This window comes from Serinus canaria, chromosome 5 (assembly GCF_022539315.1).
Source record: "Serinus canaria isolate serCan28SL12 chromosome 5, serCan2020, whole genome shotgun sequence".
Classification (NCBI taxonomy): Eukaryota; Metazoa; Chordata; class Aves; order Passeriformes; family Fringillidae; genus Serinus; species Serinus canaria.
Window position 1 is genome coordinate 1,917,967 of NC_066319.1, and position 14,662 is coordinate 1,932,628.

The 14,662-nt window shown below is 38.8% G+C and overlaps 1 protein-coding gene across 1 annotated transcript in view; it reads left to right on the top strand.

The window, feature by feature from the left end:
- Nucleotides 1-14,662, top strand: part of ELP4 (elongator acetyltransferase complex subunit 4) — a 140,677-nt gene that overhangs the window by 66,045 nt on the left and 59,970 nt on the right. The gene's annotated exons all lie outside the window — the stretch shown is intronic.

A 14,662-nucleotide genomic window follows, 5' to 3' on the forward strand; every position in this document is an offset into this window, starting at 1 on the left:
CGTTTCACTAATCTATAATAGATATGTTTTTCTTCCTCATACTCTTAGGGAAAGCAGACTACAGAGAGGCTGGCTGGAGCAAGAAGGGCAGTAAGAAAATGGGAGCAAGGGAAAACTGAATTAGGAAAGGATGTGAATGAAGTCTTTTAAAATGGGTTTCTGCAGTTAGAATGTGATGTGTCAGCAGTCAGTCAGCGCTGGTTCTGGGGGCAGAAGCAAAAAGCAGCGCAACAGTGTGCATTGCTAGCATTGTATATGCCTCATGCAGAATGCAATGAGTTGGGACTTCTTCAGTATGTAGCTTAAATATGAAATGAAAATGTACCTTAGAGCTTTTGGAAAGATTCTGCGTACTTATAGACACAATTTAGGATAAAAATATTGCCCTCTACTTGAAGTGCTGCTTTAAAATCAAATTGCACAAGAAAAGCTAGAAACACAGAACCTGTGAATTATGGTGAAATTTCTTCCAAGAGGGTTTTCTTCACTAGACCATTCTTTTTTTAAAGTTTAAATAAGAGCATGGGACAGGGATTTACTCATCTCTGGATTGCTCACCAGTTAAATAACTCCTTACAGTCTGGCCCTCACAGGTGGAAAATCTTGAATGTCAAATCTGTTTTATTAGATTGCAGTTTTGTGGGAGGAACTCCGCCTCTCTATAGCCTGAGGAATCTTTTAACCGTTTCAGGTTTCCTCGTGTCTTCTTCATCAAAATAAGATTGGCTGAAATGTTTTCCAAAGAGGTTTTATTTTAAAATTCAGGATGAAAATGGTTTTTTTAATGAATATTTATGAGCGCTCATTGTCCATTTATAAATTATGAAGAGGAACCTTCCAGGAAACCTTCCATGCTTATCTAAAAGGTGCAGTAGCTATTTCAAGCTTTCCCAAATCTTCACACGTTGGTTACTAGCAATATTCTCTTCTATGCAGTATTATCAGAGATCTATCTTATGTGCATGCCACTTTAAAGGACACAATTTTGAAGTTAGCCTGTCTAATCCTATTTCTTCCCACTTTGGAATCTTAATTAGAAGGAGATAAAAACCATCATTTGACTAAATTATTGTCTCGAATCTGTAGCAAAAGGTATAATCCGCAATTGGGCCAATTAGTGTACCCCATAGTTAGCTATGCTGAGGCAGGAAACTTGATTAGATCTGACACCAGCCTAGTTCCCACTGTTGTTTTGCCAGGTATGATGGTCAGACTTCAAAGGGCTTGAGGCATCAGCAGGGCAAGGTTTGGAGGCCAGCTTAGGTCCGGTCGTTAATCTCTCTGCTAAAACCACAGCAGCCCTCGCACAAAACAAGCTTACACGACACAATCATGCGGTATTAAAGTTTGGGTTGAGTCATGCCAATTTGCCTTTGATTTTCTGATGATTGACTAAAAGATGGCTACATGACTAGACACATACTGAACATTTACTGATTAGGTAAGTTCCCCAAATATTTGAAATATTTTTTGATTTCTCAGTTAAACGATATGACAGCCTGTTCGTCTTAACGCAGCCATTCGGCGGAGTTGTTCTTGAAGTGCTTTTCTGCTTGCTTTGTAGCTCTGAATGTAACGTTTATCAGCATTGGAGAAATTTTGTAGGACCATTACTTTCATAGTTTTATTTGGCAGAACTTGATCTTTGTTGTTCCAAAGCCTCCTGTGTCAAGGCTTAAGAAATCTCTGCTTAAATTTGTTTTTTTCGCTGCCCCAAGTTTCTATGGGAAGATTGTTTATCTTTCTTGTTTAGGTAGATTTATAATTACTCTCCAAAAGGACATTTTCCCTTAATTATTTTCCACCTCACCATCGAGTAAAGTGCTGCTCCACGGCTGGGATTACATAAGTGTTCCTTTCTTTTGCAGTCTGATTTGTTCAAATATTGCAGTAACAGTGACATGTTTCCATTCTGAGAAAAGCCTAAGGCTGCTTTAGTATTATTCCAAATGATTGAAATTGCCATCTTGCTGACTTTCCCTTGGGCAGCTTAGGGCCTGTTTACTTTTGTATTTGTTTCACATGTTCCCTCTGAGTTTGGCTGGCAGGACATCATTACCTGGTTTGACAAGACAGTTGGAGAAGATTCATATTTGATTAACTCCCTTTGTTATTGTCTGGACAGCACAGACCTCTGAAATTATCTATTTAAACTTAAAACCCCTGATACATTCAGATAAATGCTTGCAAATAGGAAAGTTTGTGAGGGTGGTTTTTAATTCCCTGGTTTTGCTTAATTTATAAGTCTTCAAGTTACTGTCAATTATTAGAAGTATAGAGATGAAGCTTTTCTTCCTAGAAGTTTTTATATTATAGTTTGTCTAATAAATAGTTGTTGTGCAAATACATTTTTTTAATCAAAACTCAAGTCACAGCAGCCAATATTTTGTTTTAACTGGCTACACCACCTGTGCAGCTCACGATAAAAATCTTTAGAAGCCAGCTCAGTTTGAAGTCAAATGTCATATGTGATTTAAAAAATTGCCACGCAGCAAAAAACAAGTTTCCAGAGCTTAAGGTACAAGTTCAGGAGTTTCTTTTCTGAGAGGTATTTCCTAACAGGAGAGGGGGGAAGAAATTAGAGGAGTCCTGTGGCTGGTTTCTCAGAGCAGGGCAGATGCAGTATGGCGCTGTGGAGCACTCTGAATTTCATTTTCCCCATGGTAATTGCCAGAGTAAAAGGTAAAGTCTTTGGAAGGGAACATAACCACCAAAACCAGCAACTGAGCCTATACATAAATAAAAATAAACATATTTTGATGCCAAAGGCATTCAAATAATGTGCTGTCTTCATCTGGCAGTAAAAGACTGCGAGAAAATTAATGACTGCCAAAATAAGAAGTAATTGCAACTCCAGGTATTCCTTGTGTCTGCTGTGTGTCCAACGCTGGTAGTTGGAAGATGACTTCAAACTCTTTGAGGTGGTGATTTTGGCCATTTAAAACAAGAACTGTGGCTTAGTTGTCTGAAATCTCTGCATTTTTGACTTTTTCTGTCTTCCTTTCAGTGTCTCTCTTTTCATTGCTTGTCTTAGACAGACTACACTGTGGTAAACTTTTTATTTGCAAAGGGAGGTGCACGTGGCCACTGTCAGGGGTTATTTACCAAAACAGGTGGGTAAGACAAGTCAGAGCTGATGTCTGCAGTGCTTCAATAAAACCACAGCACAGGTTTGGTGCTAAGGGGCTCAGGAGCTGGCAGCATCACTGGGTGCCAGAACTGTGCTCCTGCAAACATTCCCTGAGTAATTTTTTGTCAGGAGCAGGTATAGAAACAGAGGAATAGCTTAGACTATTTCTTCAGAGGAACAGGTCAACCCTGTCAGCAGCACATATGGGATCAGTATATATTTAAAATACAGTATCTATTAAATCAGTGTGTATTTAAAATCCATGTCATACCAACCTCTCAGTTGAAGTGAGAGCTAGAGAATGGCAGTGACAGCATCACTTCTTTTAGCTTCTCCCAAGAGAATTCGAGGCAGTCTTCATTAATGGCTGAAGACAGTATAACCTTGATTGTATTCCTCAGATCTTTCTAAAGTTGAGTAAATTTGTAAATAAATGCAGTTGAATTAATGAGCTATTTTTGGCCACTGTTATCAAAAGGGATAAGTGAACCTGGGAGCTGACAAAAGGCAAAACGCTGGTTAATTATAAATTTAGGCAAACCATTCAGTAAAATAAGGAAAATAAGCTAATATATGCTACAACATACATGTTACCCTACTGATCTATGTACCTTGAGATAAGGAAAGAGCTACTCTGCATTTTGAGATTGTCAAAACAGACAGTGAGACAAGACTTGACCCTCAGTTAGGGCCTTATGATATCAAAACAAACCTTCTTTTACCAAGCCAGCACTTGTGTCTGCCTGGGGCAAGGATGAAACTTCCCTGGTTCTCCTGCTTCAGGGACGAGACAGAACTTTCCTAAGTGTTACAGAAAGTACATTTCTTCCATTTTCTCACCCCCATGTGTTTGAGAGCTGGGGCTTGCATGGGATACCCTGAGCAGCTGCATCCTACCTGGCAAACTCTGTGCTGGATGTTCACTCCAGCTGGGGGGCTCCTGTGCAGGGAACTCTGCAGATAAAACTAAAATTTTCAACACAGAGAGGCAAAACACTGGAATAAAATTCAGCTGGAATTTATACCAGCAAGACCAGGCTTTTTGCATTGATTTTTCCTGTCCATTTCGCCCATTATATTCACTACTGGGTTATTTAAAAATAGTTCAGAAGAAAATAATTATAATACCAGAACAATTTCTTTATCTAAAATTAATAATGCTGGAAAAAAAAAAATAAGGTTCTCCTGCAAAACTAATTCTGTCATAATACCAAGCTGCATTTTGCATTATTTCACCTAGTAGCCAGTTCAGGTTCTCTTTACCTGGTATGGTGTACTTCACTGAATTGTTTTGTCAGATGCTGTCAAGCCAACCTACCATTGTTAAAGAAAATCAAACTAAATCATTTTGGCATGAGCCTTCCAGGAATAAGGCACAGAATATGAAGGGTTTGATGAAATCAAGGATTTGATTTCAATATTGTAAAAGACTGCCTGTCAAAAATGTATTACATTCTTTCAAACAATTTTGAATAAATATACGTGTTTTAAATGGTGACAGTACAATTTAGCTAAAGTTTTGGGAGAGTATTTTGAAATTACAATAACTTCAGGTGAAACAATACTTGGAGAGCTCCTATTTGAAAAGAAAAATCTCTCTGAATATTAATGGTACACTGGACTGAAGTCAAGTGATCAATTTTATACAGTATATGGAATTTCAGAACACATATCATGTGCACACGTGGAAGAATTTAATTTTAAAATATCTCCTTCTTGTTGCATGCTGCTTATTAAGGTAAATTAAATTAATAATTGTCTGTAGGCAAATACAGGAAGATATTGTTAACTCTTAGGTTTCATAGGAAGATTTGTAATATCCTGAAATTTATTTAACAGTTACTTTTGTTTTATGGGCTGTATAACATTGTAATATGAGAGTTCCATTCAGTTTTTCAAAACTTTAACCCTTGCGATGCAGTGCAAGTAGAGTTTCTTGTTAGCAAACAGAGCCCATTTAACAGAATTTACTTAAACAAATAATTCTGGTGCTTGGAAATATTTATGCCACGTGCTGTAGCAAGGGAAGAGCAAGCAGCACAAAGTCATTAATGCTCTGGAAGGTCACTTGTGCATGCTGTAATGGGCTGCTCATTCTCAGGGTCTGTGCTAAGGGTCAGTGTTGCAGCATGAAAGGCTGTGGCCTGTTCAGTCTCTAAATAAGTGGGTCAACTTCTCCTGCATTTGCCAGAAAAGTAAAGCAGCTGACATATTCCCACTTCCTAACCATTGGAAGCAGGTAGAATAAGGGCATCTTTGGTAAAATTGTTGGTTGATATGGATTTAAAAACTCTTTCTCTACAAATCTCTATAAAGGATTATATTATTCATTATATTATTCAATATTATATTATTCACTATGTTTTAGACAAAGGTCTGTGGGCATGAGTTAGGAAGATATTGATCTTTCGATAGTGAGTCTTTAAGAAGCAAAAAGAGTTAAGCCCCATATTTGTAGTAGTGCTCAGCAAGAACTGAGTGCCATTTCCATTAAATGCTCTTTAAAATATCACAAGTTTTAATAAAATTAGGGTATTTTGTCTTTGTATGGTGTTCTCATTTCACAAAGAGTAACAAACCCAATCATGGTAAGACACACCTCAGGTTTTCTGTATCTCTGTAAAGGCAGGAAAAGGAAAATGCAAGCTGAGAGGAAGCCCCATGCTCTCCTCCACAGGTGTCCATTGTCCCTGAACCTTACTGCCATGCCCTGAGGTTCAGGGCTCTTAGTAAAAGGGGTGAGAGGGGGAGGATTTTCCATGTCCAAGACGTGCATCCATCTGGATCTCCTTGTCTCAGTGCTGTTTGTTCTGGTTTTAATTATCATCTTTGGGTGGGAAGTGACTCAAAGCACTCTCTGAATGAGGGAACTGGAAGATAGCCCTTCCTAATACTGGTAAAGGGTTAAAATGGCATTTTGTAGGGAAACAGAGCAATGCTGCCAAACGTTTGCCATGACTAGTAACACATTTAAATTTCCAATGTTTTATTGGAACTCTGGAAATTCAGGATTAAGTGTTGACTTTTCCAGTCTTTTGATCTGTAAGGAAACCACAAATTTATAGTTTCTTTAAATTTTTCACCTCTACAGAAATTGTTTCATACCATTTTTCTGATCTATTTCTTTTACTGGTTCACAAAAAATATTACCCTTGATTGAGCTGTTAACATACAAGAGCATGGAGTTTTAAATTATTTTTTATTGAGAGCAAACTAGTCATGATTCTTAGTCTGAAAGACTCCATGAAAGTGCCAAAAAGAGAGAGGAGGAAAAAAATAAACATACACTTCAAAGTACTGTAGCTGAAGAAAATATCTTCTAAAGTCGTTGTGCAAATGCTACTTTTTGCTTTGGTTTAATTATGGGGTATTATCTGTAACTAAATTCCAGAGTACATTTTATTCTTATATTTCTGGCCAAGAGAATTGTGCAAAAAGTAGATTGTCATAAGCAAAATGGGTGAGGACAGCAGTGACCAAAGTATAAGTAAAGTTAGGTTTTGGTCATGCCATCTTTGTTGCTCTCTCTCACAGTTGTTCTAGCTACATGGTTTTGGTGTTTTTTTGTATTTGGTTTTTTTCAGTTCTATTTCATAGGGTTTTCAAAGGATTCTGTACCACACATAATGTAATTTAAAGTTTCTCATTGCATGTTGAAAACCAATAGCTTTTGAAATATCAAATGAAGCTGTCTCCTAGAAGGAAAACATTATTTATTGCAGTTAAAGTGGTGTTTGTGGCTAGCTTAACACTGACACCATATTATTCCCCTTCAGAATGAATTATATTACTGAATTAACTGTTCTGTTTCCTCCTTCCTTCTGAAGAAAGTAAGCAATAATTGTATAGTGTACAATAATTGAAGCTTTTTATTGCTGTCCATAAATGCATAAATAAATAAAGGGAATTTGGCTGCCAACTTACACCAATCATAGGCTGCTTGACTTTCAGAAAACAGCTGGTAGCACTTGCTGAAAGTAGTTCATTTTAAATGCCTCATTTCAGGTATTTAAGGTTTGAAAAACCTGCTTTTAGCTTATGAAAACACAGTCTATGGGCTTTTCATCTACTTTTTTCCTGTTTGACGTCTGTTATAGGAAAATTTACTCAAGAATTCACTCTGGTGTTGTAAGTTTATGATTACAAAACAGCTGCTAAATGGACTTACTTGTTTTCTCCTATTAAACCAGTAGTAGTGTGTTTGCTTGATTCTTGCTGAACAGTAAAAGCAGAAAGCAAAGACAACCACCCAGTTTGCCACTTCTCAGTGGGAGTATGTGAGTACTGCACAGGAGAAATCCACTTCACCCTGCATCCAAAGCACCAAAGCAGACCCTGTTATTTATTCTCTAAATAACCTGGTTGCTCAATATTTAAAGTTTTGAGATCTTTAGTAATCTTTGCTAAGGCACTGTACCTCACTTTTTGTGGGAAGGACAGGGTTGTGTGGCCCACAGGTGAGCATTTGAGGATTTGGCCATGGGAGATGAGTTTTGAGGGGGTTTCTGAAGTCTCTGTGACACACCTGAGATATCTGCCAGGCATTTGAATATTTGTGAGCAAAACATTCCCTGAGTTTGAGGAGGAGCTGCTCAGTCACTGCCTCACCCAGGCTGGGTCCTGGCTCTCCAGATGGAGCAGGGAGGAGCTGGAGGTCAGGGGTGACCTTATCACTCTCTCCAGCTCCTGAAAGGTGGCTGTGCTCAGGTGGGGTTGGGCTCTTTCTCCAGGAACTGACAGAATGAGAGGAAACCAAGAGCTGCACCAAGGGAATACAGGCTGGCTTTTAGGAAGAAGTTTTTCACAGAAAGGGTGATAAAGTTCTGGAATGGCTGCCTGGGGAGGTGGTGGAGTCACCATCCCTGGGTGTGTTTTACAAAGCCTGGATGTGGCACTGGGTGCCAGGGTTCAGTTGGGGTTGTTGGGGATGGGTTGAACTCCATGATCTTGAAGGTCTCTTCCAACCCAGTCATTCTGGGAATTTTGGGAATTCCTGAGGAGGTCGTGCAGTCCCCATCCCTGGGTGTGTTTAACAAAGCCTGGATGTGGCACTGGGTGCCAGGGTTCAGTTGAGGTGTTGGGACTGGGTTGGACTCCATGATCTTGGAGGTCTCTTCCAACCCGGTCATTCTGGGAATTCTGTGATTCTGTGCAGTTTGCAGATCCTTGGGTCTGGGAGATTTCTCAGCTGGGGATTGCTGTCCCAGGAGAGCTCAGAGTTTAGGCATTCCCCCTTAGCTTCTTTCATCTGTGAGCCAACACTTGAGTGGATGAACCAGAGCAGACCAAGGCCAGTGGTCTTCATCCTGCCCAGGGATGTAACCCCAGCCTGGGTATCCAGTGTTTGATGTACAGGATGAACACATCCCTGGCCTCTGGAGGTGTCAGATGTTACAGCTGAGCAGTATTTTCTTTCTGTTTCTCCGTTATGTGCTGTTATCCATTGGTTTCATCTCTTCTCCCATGGATTTATTGGGGATTTAGTCATGTTTTGCTCGACTGATAAACCCTGCAGTCTCTGGAGATTGAGATGTCTCAGGTCTGCAATCTAAAGCCCCTGGTAAACTTGCTAATCAACACTTCTCACCTTTGGGTGTAAGGCTTTGTGGCTCTGGGCAGGTCACAGGTTTCCTCTAATGCCTCAAATGCACTTTTTCTACCACAGAGTGGCATGGCAGGAGTTACATCAGCTTTTTTTTTTTTTTTTTGGCTTTAATGAAAGGAAAAATGGTTCTCCTTTAAGATGAGTATTTATAAGAGATACAGACCAGAATGTAATTTGTAATTCTTGTTGCTGTTAAAAAAAAGTACCTAATAGGAAGGAAATCTAGTGCTTGTATTTAGATCTGATCCTCAATAGTAGCATAGCCATGGGCTGTTTATGCTTGGTCTACATCATCTAGACTAAAAATAGCCTTCCTGTCATTTTATTGGCAGAGTTTTAGCTACTCCTTTAATTCTGTTTAAAAATGGATAGAGGGAAAGACAGCATAAATATTGAATGGGTGCAGATATTTCAGTAGGTAACTTAAAGGAGATTCCTGATGCTTTGAAGAGCTCTATAATTAAATGTAATTCTTTTTTTGTTTAAGAGGCATTTCTTAAATTAATATCATCTTTGAAAGTATTACCCTAATTTTTGTTATTTGTATCATTAAAGTAACTACTTTTAAATAGCTCTTTAGTGCTGTCCTGCTTAAGTTTATTCTTTTTGGATTTCCTTTATATTTTGATAAGAAATTACTGGTGAGGCATTTCATCAGTTGAAAGGGAAGCCACATTATTTCTGTATTTTCTGTTAATAAGGTGAGGTTTTGCAGAATAAGAAGACAAGTCACTACTGCCTGCTAAAATCTTCAGCAATAGCCTGAAACTTTCAGGCTTATTCTGTTATGGTTTTTGAAAACCTGTGGAAACAAGGAAAGAAGAACTGGCTTTTTTGTATTCTTACTCTCCTACAAAAACTTGGACTACTTTAGAAACTTTCAAGGCCACAGTCATGTTATGTAAAAGACAGCTTTAAGGTGGAAATGCATCTCTGATTATTTTTTATTGATCTGAAAAGGGCATTTTGACTTTGAAAAGGCCATGAAAATTAGATTCAGGCTACTGGAACACCCTTAAATCTAAAAAGGAGAATTTTTACTGTGTTGGTAGAGTAAGGCTCTATTGTAGCAAAGTTGCAGTGAAAGGATTTTGTCAGTGGACTACTTATAATCTCATATAAGAGGCACTTTTTCCTGTGGCTGAACCAAAATTCTGTTTGTACCATGGTCTTTACTGCTTCTGCTTCTCCATTTTTGTTCATCCACACCCTGATGTGTATTTGCATCCTTTAGGGCAGTCTTATCCTGCACATTCAGTGTTGTCTGTGCTCACACAAGTAGGAATGACTGGAATTCTCTCTTGCAGCTTCTTTGATTTTCATCAATTTTTGTTTCTTGGGTTTTCATCCTGAAATTCTGTTGTTGCTGTTCAAATTGATCCAAAAAATCAGCATTTATTGTGGCCAGATGCATTTGAAAGTTAACTTCTGTTAACTGCTGCTTTTATGGAAGGTTGGTGGTGGTGTTACAAATGAGATGATGAAGACAGAAGCAATGAATATTGGAGTTTTTACATTAGGAAATGTAAAAGGAAATAGGAAATAGTTACAATCCATCTGTTGCATAGTGCTGACATAGGGGGCATATCAGTTTTCAGAACTCATAATCAAAACAGAATATTACTGCTGGAAGTTATGCCTAACTGGAGTGGTTTCATACATATAATCTGGACTTCTGGTAAAAATATCTATAAGTAAAGTAGAATTTGTGCAAAACAAGAATAATCCCTTAATGATAATTTTTATTGGGAACACTATCACTATTTCTGTGACCCTATTAATATTCAAACTATTTTATCAGGGTTTTTTTAAAAGAGGAAATATGGTTCCATACAAAATTTCATCCCTGAAATATTTAATGTTCCCAACATTAAAAAAAAAAAAAATTGGAAAATCACTTTCCATCTTGAAAAATCAAAGCAGCTATTCTTGTTTCAAGTTTCATCTAATATATTGTTCCATGTGGTTGTGTGATAAACACATTATTCCTTGAACAGGAATTAAGGGTAAAGCTGCCAGGAAGGGGTTTTGTTGTCAGAGTAGTTCCCGCCTCATGTTTTGTAAGAGATTTCATGGTCCTATTGTAAAGAGTGGATGATTTAAAACGTGTTCCCAAGATAAACTTTCCCATTGTCATTAATGAGGATGGATAATACTGAGTGACAAGTGCATTAGGAATGACACAGAAAGAGCTGTTAGATTTGTCAGAGCGGATCACTTCAGGCAATGAAACTTGAGGACATTCTCCTTTAGCAATTTTTTGCTATTTATTTAGAGAACCAAGGATTGTGATTGCTCACACAGGTGGATTCTGCTGTTTAGTTCATTAAATATTTAGGTAACTTTGAAAAGGTGAAGGTGATAAATATGAGCATTGTGAGGGGCACAAGTGGTTGCTGTGTTTACAAATCATTCAAAAAAGCTAATACGCTGTTTATTTGTTTTTAAAGTGTTTATTTTGTAGATAATTTTTTAATCTGCAATGCTCTGAACAGGAGTATTTTAAAGTTATATAATAAGAAGTCCTCTGAACTGCCATGGTGAAGCTTCTGGGATAAAGAAGCCTAAAAATTAGGACACTATACATGTAATTTACATTGACTTAAAAATTGTATTTCTCCACAGAGAGAGCCTTTTTAAACATTTATTCCTGAATAATTAATAATGCATGACTTTTTTCCTAGTGTTTAAAACCCTTCCAAGCTCCAACATGCCTATCCATTTCCATTTTGAACATGCAATTGGTCACTTTTTCGCCTTGATTCATCCTGCCTGGCTGCCAACCAAATTTTGCCCGTGTTCACCTCCGTGACACTAATAATGCCTGAGCTCCTCTTGGTTTGCGTGCAAGATTTCCCAGGCGGCAGTTTGGGGCTGGGATAAACTATCTATCATCATTGCATCCAGCTCCTGTGCCTCAACCAAGGCAAGCCCCTGATGGAAATCGCTTTTGACAACTCACCTCTCCTTGGCGTGCCCGAGGTGAACATAGCTACAGACCATCCCCGCAAGGGCAGAGCAGCTCCTCCATATGTTGGGGAGGATCCTTTTATTTGTGTCAGGAGACTTGTTTTTTTTTTTTTTTTTGCAGACCATGTATAAGCAGAGATTTGTTTTAATTTATTTTTTTTCCTACACTTCCTTGTTGGCAGGCGCGCAGCCGCTGCTTTCTCCTAACCTAAAGCGTTTTGGGTTTGTGAAGCGTTTTGGGATCTTTGTCACCAGAGCTCTTCCTTTGAGATTAACCAGGCCAATATTGGACGCTGCTTTCTCCTAACCTAAGGCATTTTGGATCTGTAAAGCATTTTGGGATCCTTGTTTCACCAGAGCTCTTCCTTTGAGATTAACCAGGCCAATATTGGATGCTGCTTTCTCCTAACCTAAAGCATTTTAGATCTGTAAAGCATTTTGGGATCTTTGTTTCACCAGAGCTCTTCCTTTGAGATTAACCAGGCCAATATTGGATGCTGCTTTCTCCTAACCTAAGGCATTTTGGGTTTGTGAAGCGTTTTGGGATCTTTGTTTCACCAGAGCTCTTCCTTTGAGATTAACCAGGCCAATACTGGATGTATAGGAGGTAGAAATTCAAGAGGGATTTATGGGAATCCATAAAATCAGCTGCAAAAGGCAATTTTCAGAACTGCCATTAGAGCTAATCAGTAGCCATAAGACTGGTCAGCAGAAAAATTATGGAAGATTATGTAAAATTATGGAAAATTATATCAGGCAGCAGAACTGCCATTAGAGCTAAGCAGTAGAGCTAAGCTTGGTCAGCAGAAAAATTATGTAAGAAGTAGAAAAGTAAGGACAAATAGAACAATGGTCTGTGTATTAAATCTTGGCCAGAATAACTCCCTAAGCTGCAGAAAAGTATATCTAGTGAGATATTAGGAAGCTCTAAGATAGTTCCAGTAGTGCAGGCAAAGAACCTGTTACTCTGTTGACCATTACCAAAACTTACAGCTGCCTGGAGCATTTGGATAACACAGAACCTGAGAAAGAGTGAAAAAGCAAAAGAAATATTTTACTTTTTTTCCAAACCATAAATTTATTCATATTCTGCATAGTTACTGGTTTAAAAACCTGACTGTACCAAATATGATCTGACCGAACAGACCTCTTTATTTCTGGGTAAGATTACTCAAATTATCTTCAGAGTAAAAAGCTTTCTAGGATTGCTTTTTGCTAAATATTGTCCTTTTTGTAGGAGTTCACTTTTATCATAATATTTTATGTAGCAGCCTATGTCAAGAGTGCTGCTTTTCGTTAGTGAGGTGTATCACTAATACTTCATCAGCTATAATTAATTTTTCAAATGCAACCCTTCTGAATAGAGTAATAAAGTTCTATTTCTAGATAGATAATTTCTTTGTAGTTTTCTTCTAAAGTTTCCATATACTGAATTAAACAATACACTGTTTGGATTCCAAACTCGAGATATTCTGTGATTCCACATTCCAGCTCAAGATATTCTATGATTCTATGATAATGCAGTTAGAAAACACTGCTTGCACTCTGGGATATGTTTTTATTCCTCACTGTTTTGTGTAGCAGCACAAAAACAGTACTTTACCAGCAGCACAAAGATCCCCAGTCAAATTGTCCTTTCAAACAAGTACAGCCCATTCCTGTTGCTGAAAAGGGGAGTGGCAGTGGCACACAACTTTTCTCTCTCACACAACTCATACTTTTCTCCTCAGAACTGAAATACATTTTTTTAAAGTACTTTCATTCATCAGATTAAGTTCAAACTGAATTAGTAATCTTTTTGAAAAGCTTGACAGCTGAATGTTATGCTCGTATCTATTTTAGTTTTGGGGAGGAAGCTAAATGATATGGGTATCATGCTTTCTACAGCATTTCCAGCCAACAAGTCCAGAGGAACCAGAACCCTTTTGAACATATAAATCATATATTTTAGTAACCAGCTGCTCTGAAGGCAGGGAAAAATTACTCAGCCACACAGCCATGCTCAGCTCACCTGTTACAGCAGCAGTGTACTAAATCTACCCATAATTTATGTCCTGCTCTCCATATTTGCTAATTTGGTTATTTTAATTGGCTTCATTCAGATTCTTTTTCCTTTGAGTGTCCCTCTGTGGCCCAATGCAGTGCCCTGAGTAGGTGCTGGTCACTCCAAAGCTGTTGTCTTGGGGGCAGGGAGCAGTGTCACCATCTCAGAGCTGACAAGCCAAGCAGAGCACCCACCTACCCACAGCTGTTCATTCCTATTGCCTTGACATCTTCCACTCCTTGGGGGAAGCTCTTTCCTTTGTGGATGGTTCCAGAACTTTTTTTTATGTTCCCTTTGGTATTAACCATGTCTTGGTTTGGAAAGACAGGGGCCTGCTAAGGAAGGCAGGAGCCTCCCCTGAAATGGAGAATGCAAACCCTCCCCACCCCTCCAAATTGCTATGCATTTTAAATTAAAGGGCTCTCAGGCAAAAAATATGGGAGCAGGAAATAACAGTTCTTTAATAGGGAAGGAAAAAAAGGATAAAATAAAACAATGCAATACACTAGAACAACACTGACAGAGTCAGAACCCAACCTGACACCCTGTTGGTCAGGGTGTTGGTAGCAGTCCCAGTGGAAAAGTGGCTGCAGCCCTCCTGGAGTGTCAGGTGTGGTTCTGTTGGAGCAGGGATCCTGTAGGAAAGAGTGTATTCTTCCTCTGAAGATCCTGAAGAGGCAGCTGCTGTTCCTCTGAGGAATCCAGTGGGAAGCCATGCTGGTGTTTCAGAACCTCCAGATTATATCTGGGTAGCAATGCTTGGCTCCTCCCTCTGGGTGGAGCATCTCACCATGGCATGTTATAGTTCTTATCAGCCATGCAGTGACATTCAATAGCCTGTTATCAGCAGATGTCCCCTGCCAGGGAGGAGTGATTGTGATCACTCAGGGAGAGAGATAAGGAGAAATTGCCC